The 7,409-nt window shown below is 36.7% G+C and overlaps 1 long non-coding RNA gene across 1 annotated transcript; it reads right to left on the bottom strand.

The window, feature by feature from the left end:
- Nucleotides 1-5,153: 5,153 nt before the first annotated feature.
- Nucleotides 5,154-7,068, bottom strand: LOC104941795 (uncharacterized). The gene is made up of 3 exons (XR_797931.1): nucleotides 6,990-7,068; nucleotides 6,150-6,250; nucleotides 5,154-5,448 (listed from the first exon to the last, which is right to left on the bottom strand). It is a non-coding gene; the product is annotated as an uncharacterized lncRNA (long non-coding RNA).
- Nucleotides 7,069-7,409: the final 341 nt, after the last annotated feature.

Raw genomic sequence — 7,409 nt, forward strand, 5'->3', positions numbered from 1 at the left:
GTGGACGTTAGCCCGACTCGGAATACAAGGACCCACACCCAATTCGCGTTGATCAAACAGTGGCCTATGCAACAGAGAGATTTTATTTTTCATCAGGATATTGGAAGAATAGGAGGGATTGAGGTCAATCACTGGCACTTATTTTATTTTAAATGGTACTAACTTTATGTTGAACTATTTATTATGTTGTTGGTGCAACTGGCACTTTATGTTGAACTGTTTATTGTTTTGGCCAAGGTTATTGAGAGAGTTGGACTGAAATGTATTAGATTTTTTAAATCAACTGTTGGTAAATCAACAAAGTCTGTTATGGCCTCTGAAGCAACAGAGAGATGTTTTCTAATAGTCAGGGTTTCCAATGTTCTGAATGTACTTGAAAGTATTGTGTTTTACTTAAAAAACAAAGTGTTATAGTTTACAGAAGGTCTACCTACCTATAGGCTACCTGAATCTCTGAAATGTACTATATTCCTAAATATGCTATTGCTACACTTTATGGCAAAAATTGCACTTTTCTGTTGGTCTTGGTTAAGTACCACCTTGAAAAAGATAAACAATGTTTTGTTGCTTAAGCTTATGTAGTCAGTCATTATTCAATGGTATACTAAAATCCATGTGAAAAAAATTGCTTCTCACTGTTCTCAGGTCAAATATTTATATGTGATTAAAAATGCGATTAATTTCGATTAATTAATTACAAAGCCTCTAATTAATTAGATTAATTTTTTTAATCGAGTCCCGGCCCTAATTTAAATGTTTGATGAATCTATACATCTCTTTACTGGCTGTGTGTATTTCGTTCTTTTGTCAGCTAACAATTTTTTTACAATTATTTATGTTTTTGGCATTTTTCCCTTTGTAGAAACTTATACAATAAAGAATAAAGTGTGGAGAGAGGGATGACATGTAAGAGGCCCTGAGGCAGGATTGGAACCCTGGACTCCATGTGTCAGAGTGAGGCTTGTTCTTTAGGAAGCTGGGAGACTTATTGTAAGCTTGATTGTTGTTTTGTGTTATACTTTGATTTTCTTATAATTATGCAATTACATGTAAAATATTTAATCTCTATACTCAATCAGAGCAACTTTGCCCCTGTGTAGCTGATTCACTGAGATGCACTGATTATATCTCCCTCTGAGAGTCTGCAACTTGGCTCCATATCAGTGTGTCAAGGCTCTCAGTAAGGTGTGCTGTCTACAAGCCAGCCTTATCTTGTGGTGACAGGTAATACATTCAGGGAATAACAGCAGACAAATTATATGAGCAACCGCAGCCACACACAGAGTCACTGACTGTTGGATAGAACGTTTGCCCAGTGAAACTATTTCAAAACTGCAAATTGTATATAATGAAAAAAAGGGGTCAAACATTTCCCAAAATAAGCTATCATAATAGATACCAATAATAATACCTAGTGCTGGCTCTTAAATAATTACGTTTTTATATTGGCCCCGAAATAGTCAAAAATTCTATTTACTACATGTTGTCTATTGGTATCAGATTCAAAGAAGATAATTGTGTAAAGAAATACCCTTAAAAAATTGAAATGTTAACTTTAATTAAATGTATCATGCCAACAAATGGGTTAGATGAAATGAATCATATTAGGTTGAACCTAATGTGATTCATTTGAACTCAATATTATTGCTTTCAACTAACCTACTTGTAATACAGTTATGTGAAATCTGTTGACATATATTTAATTAAAGTCAATGTTTCAGTTTTGTCAGTGTATGTTGACAGTGTCTTTAAATGGACTTTTAATAATAATTTCAATAAGTATTTATACTCTCTTGTTGCTGTACTTGTTCATTCTGCATTAAACCTTTTTATGACGTAAAAAAAGAATAACATAACAGAGCTGCAGTGTAGACAGAGGCTGCAGTGTCATTGGTCCACGCTGTTGTTGACACCTACAATTACAGTACTGTGCTGCGACTTTTGATTATTATTATTAAGGGTTTGAGAAAATGTTTGGAATGTAACTGAAGGCTGTGCTGTTTTGTGTGAACCTCTTATCACAAGCTAAAATATGAATCAGTCTTATTTACTCTGCTATGAGAGGTGAGGTGACCCAATCTCAGTGATGACTCTGCATTCTGAGTCGAACAGTACACTATTGATTCTGAGTCAGCATTTCTTGTCATTCAGAATACCAGTTTTCAGATCTATATTTCTAAGTGCTAATGGGACAAAAGTATTTTGTTATTTTATATAGGTTTAAGGTTATTTTAGCCCCTATTGTCTTAATACAGATGTTTACATTCACAGCATTCAGTTTTTTGCCTGGTTTCTGCTCTTTACCGTTTGTTATTTAGTGAGACTTACAAGTACTTTTACCAATAGGGTATTCTTCACTGCTTTCCAGATAGATTTCCATACACTGTGGGAATAAAAGAAGACATAGATAAGACACTGTATCAGCCTATCAATGGTGTACAACAGCCAACCATACTTAACTTTTCGTTGATCGCCGTAATGCACACTTTTGAATACCGACTTATCCTCAGGAATATCTACGGCACTTCTATGGCTACAAGCCCAAGTCTGAGAGACAGAAGAGGACTACAGACACAGGAGAAGATGCTGACTGGAGGACCGGACTCTGTGATAAGATCCAGAAGATGCAGCGCTTCTTTGGGTTGCCGCCAAGTGGAGAGCTGACCAATGAGACTCTGGCAGTGATGAAGAGGCCACGCTGAGGTCTGTCAGATGTGGAGCGATTTGGGGAGACAATTCGCTGGAAGAAGAGAACCCTCAGCTACAGGTAAGAGAATGCAGCTGGTGTTATTTTTACTGACAAGCAACCATCAGGCTAAATAACAGTGGTTTTCAAGCACACCATTCAGCTAAATGCTAATGTAGGATGGCCACATGAACACAATAACAATGCTTATACTTTATGCAAATGTTTAGCATAGTTTATGTTTACCATGTTCACCATAAGTAGTTAACATGAACTCATTTCCACTAAACACAAATTAAGGCTGAAGCCTGAAGAAGTGTCAAGTGTTGGGCGGCTATGGCTAAGTGGATAGAGTGCTGGACTTTGAATCAAGGGGTTGCAAGTTCGAGTGCAGTTAGCATGTTGTTGTGTCCCAGGGCAAGACACTTCACCCCAAATTGCTCTTGTGGGGATTGTCCACAGTATTGAGTATGTAAGTCGCTTTGGATAAAAGCGTCTAACAAATGACATGTAATGTAATTTTACGATTTATTTGGTCAATGAAAAAGTATTGGATGCATTCAAATGTTGACCATATGATGGCAACTCGGTGGTGATAAATGTGTACACCAGGTTGCATGGCAATCCATCCAAGTTGTCGGCATTTCGCTTAAAACCATTGTGAACCTGACAAACCTGAGGTAAAGGAAAAAGCAGGGAGAACCACTATATTCAGTAGGATTTATCCTCAGGAGGACATGAAGTCTGACAAAAACTAGCAATCCATCCAAGCATTGCTGAGATATTTCAGAGTGGGGACTGGTTGACCAACAAATGGACATTGCCATCCATGGAGCCATGCATGACAAAAGAATAACCCTGTAACAGATGGGAACAAAATTAAAAAGACAAATAGCACTAAATATGCAGATTAGTAAAGAATAATTAAATTAGGTAGTTGTAAAATCATATCTTCTCTCCTCAGGATCGCTGGCTACAACCTTCCCTTCTCAACCTCAAAGGTTCAGAAAGTCTTCAGGGCGGCGTGGAAGCTCTGGTCCAACGCTGCAGCGATGAAATTTCGCAAGCGGAACAGGAAAGAGGCTTATATCGTCATCTCATTCCACAATGGAAGTTAGTTTTAAAGAGAGACATGGCATCAAGGAAACCTAAGTGTATCAGTTAATTGCATTGTTTGTTGCAGATCATGAAGATGGCTCACCTTTTGATGGCACAGGAGGAATCCTGGCGCATGCCTTCCTGCCTGGGGTTGGTATTGGTGGAGACGTACACTTTGATGCAGAGGAAGACTGGAGTCTAAATTCTACGGGTACAGCACCAGAGTTGGAACTTTCACACAAAGTGCATTAGGTTGACTTAAGGACTGGTTGGACATTTTACTCTCACTGACATTTATATAACTATTAAGTGTAACTTTACGACCTTTGTGTTGTGACGTTCCTGCTCCAGGTTTCAACCTTTTTGCTGTAGCAGTCCATGAATTTGGCCATGCGCTTGGCCTGCCCCACTCTGATGATCCCGGAGCGATCATGTACCCATCATACAATTTTGCCCCTAATAAAGAAATTCGGCTCTCCTTCCGCGACGTCACAGATGTCCAACACCTGTATGGTGAGTTCAGCTGGATTGTAAAAAAAAAGGCCTAATTTCACTGCTTTGAGGCCTAAAAAATTGCTGGTACTTCTCTACAGTATAGTGGACAAATTGTAAAGAAGGATAATTATATATCGGATAGAGTGTGCATATGAAATAATAACATGTGCTTTAATAACATGCACCAAAGAAGTAGAAACACACGATGAGTCTTATGTAATCAAACTGTATTTTGTTCGAGATAATATTTCAATGTTTTGGTTTCCAAAGTTTACAGTAGTGTTGAAAGCTAAAAACCACAACATCCTGTTTTTTATGTTTCATCATCAGTCTTTAGAAATGTCTTCAATAACAGTAAATCTTGAAATAAAACATAAAAAACAGGATGTTGTGGTTTTTAGCTTTCAACACTACTGTAAANGACTGTGAAGAAACTGCTCAGCTATGCATAAAAAAAGGAAACAATACAGTCAGAATATGACAGCAGAGAAAATCTAAGACTGTGAGAAGTTTGTTGTGAAAATGAAGCGTTGACACTAACCATTATTTCAAGATTTACTGTTATTGAAGACATTTCTAAAGACTGATGATGAAACATAACATTTCTCAGGCAAATTGATCAACACCAGTATAGGAGGTCACATTTAGAGAGAATTAAAAGGTTGCAAAAAAAACATGTCACAATTAAGCAGAAGGTAGAAACGCAGAAAACATTTAATGATTTGTGGTGTATCTTTAAAAGAAATGTATCATCCAGCACATATGGAGTATAACGTAAAAACAAAGGCATCCAGTTGCAGCAATACGATAATAATATCAACAATAAAATCAAACACAACACAAGAAAAGTGTACTTTGATGCAAATTACATTATTACTAACCCGTGTAACACGATGAGGTACTGTAATACTTTTAACCACTGCCTTGAATCATCCATCACTTCCCTATTTGGTATTAGGTACATTGTGGTTATTGCTGATTATAAATGTTTTGTAACACTGGTGTTTTCACACACAGCAAATACAAATTCAATCATCTCCTCTTTTTCAGTATTTCCTTGTCGTCATTCTTCTTGCAGTCCAGCATGTCCTTGGCAGGGCTTGTGGTCACATATTTGGAGTTCGGGTCAAATTTGTAGTGGACGTTTCCTTTGAAGAAGTGCACAAGTCCTGTTGGGGAATTAAATTGTTACATGTCAATTTTTTTTGCCTAGTGCTTGAAGTACATGGCACCAGCATCTGTACAAATATTTCTGAATGCAGCATATCAGCCTGTGGTTTCCACAAATAAAGTTATGTACACTGAAAACACTGAAACGTTGACTTTAATTAAATGTAATATATCAAAACCAATCACATAACTGTATTGGTTTAGTTAAAAGCAATAATATAAGTTGAACCTTTAAACTTAATATTATTGCTTTCATCTAATCTAATACAGTTATGTGAAATATTTTCATATAATAATAATAACATACACTCACACACCAATTGTTTTTTAAGAAATGCGGACAGGAGGAACTTAGTCTCCTCTGAATCAGAGAAAATTATTCATGCCTGTTTCCTTCAGATTTAGAGTTTGGTCTGCAGTCACAGTGTTAACTTCAACAAAATAAGAGAAATCACACATCCTAAGAAGAAGCATATTCATGTTGGTTTGCAGAATTAATTCTAAGATTTTATCCACTACTTTCAACATATCTTCTTTTTCTGCAAACAGAGGTGCCTATCAGTCCCATTCCTTGCAAAAAATCTTGCTCACTTTATTGACTCGATACTTTTTGTGTAAATCATGTATCACATGACGAAAACTCCCCAATTTTGTCCATGTTAAATTGGAAACAGATTGAATAAGAAGGTGTTGTAACTACCCTCTAAGAAGACAGCTGCATCTATGGGAGATGGAATCCCCGGCCACTGGTGCTCTATAAGTGTCGGTAATCCCTCCATCGTCTTCTGCTGCTCATTGTACCTATATAAAGTTCACAAAGATGACGTTGTACAGCATTGTCTCCACATTTTAGTGCTAGCAGGTTACAACGGTGCAGAGTAAACCACAGTGCCTCCTATGTCTGACATGAGCAAACTTACCATGACTAATTAGCTTAAAACCCAAGTAAGAAATAGCAAAGCAATTGATGGAAAGCCATTTGTAAGCTTGTATCACCAACATCTTTTTGGCATCAAAAATGTTGATAAGTACAGAATGATCAAAGCAATGACTACAGTCAAAAGCCAGCATCAAAATTATTTCTAAATTTGGGAGCAGATAATTCTGTGGCATCTGTTTTACTGCATATGAAAGTTAGTCATAGTGCTAATGGAACATGATGTTTTTTATTAGGATCATAAAATAAATGCGGGATTATGATTATGGTAAATGAACCATTAAGCACATTACATTTATTTGGTCATGGACCTTGTGATTTTTTTCAAAAGCAATTTATGGTTGCAAAATTGTACTTAATATTTACTAAAAACAGATTTCAGTCTGATCAAAGTCACCAATAACTTAAAAGCTGCTTCCACGCAGACTGCGAATCTGCTTTTCTTCAAAGTTATCACACATCATTTTTAACCAAATTACTGATAACCCTGCACCATTCAAGAGTCAAAAAATGATTTTAAACAAGTGTATACACAGTCATTATAGTTGGGAAACTATAGTTATAGTTATAGCTATAGTTGGGAAACTGTGGGATATCTAATACCTCCAACACTCATGGCCAGTGAAGAATATAGTGTAGCTGCCTAGTCGGAAGTGAAGAGCGGCATCTACAGATTTGATTCTGGAGGGGAAGCCCAAGTCTGAGATGTTTCTTGGGAATCCCCCCTCAAGTTTTAATTGCCTCATTATCCAGTATTGATGACCTGAAACAAAAAACTGATGTGTCACATTGAAAGATACAGTATATTTATATCAACTACACATTGATATACATGTTTTTTTGATTAAAAAAAAGTCAATCAAAGTGCCCAGGAAACTTTATTTAACCTTTGAAAAACACATTAACACTCCTCTCCATGTTCTCATAGACAGCATCCAAGTAGTTGGGTACACTGTCTGACCAAAGACTGCCAATCAGGGTGATTCTTGTGTCATCAAACTGAGGATGTCTGCGCCACATAAA

The sequence above is a fragment of the Notothenia coriiceps genome, unplaced genomic scaffold (genome assembly GCF_000735185.1).
Source record: "Notothenia coriiceps isolate Sejong01 unplaced genomic scaffold, NC01 NC01_scaffold00003902, whole genome shotgun sequence".
NCBI classification, from domain to species: Eukaryota; Metazoa; Chordata; class Actinopteri; order Perciformes; family Nototheniidae; genus Notothenia; species Notothenia coriiceps.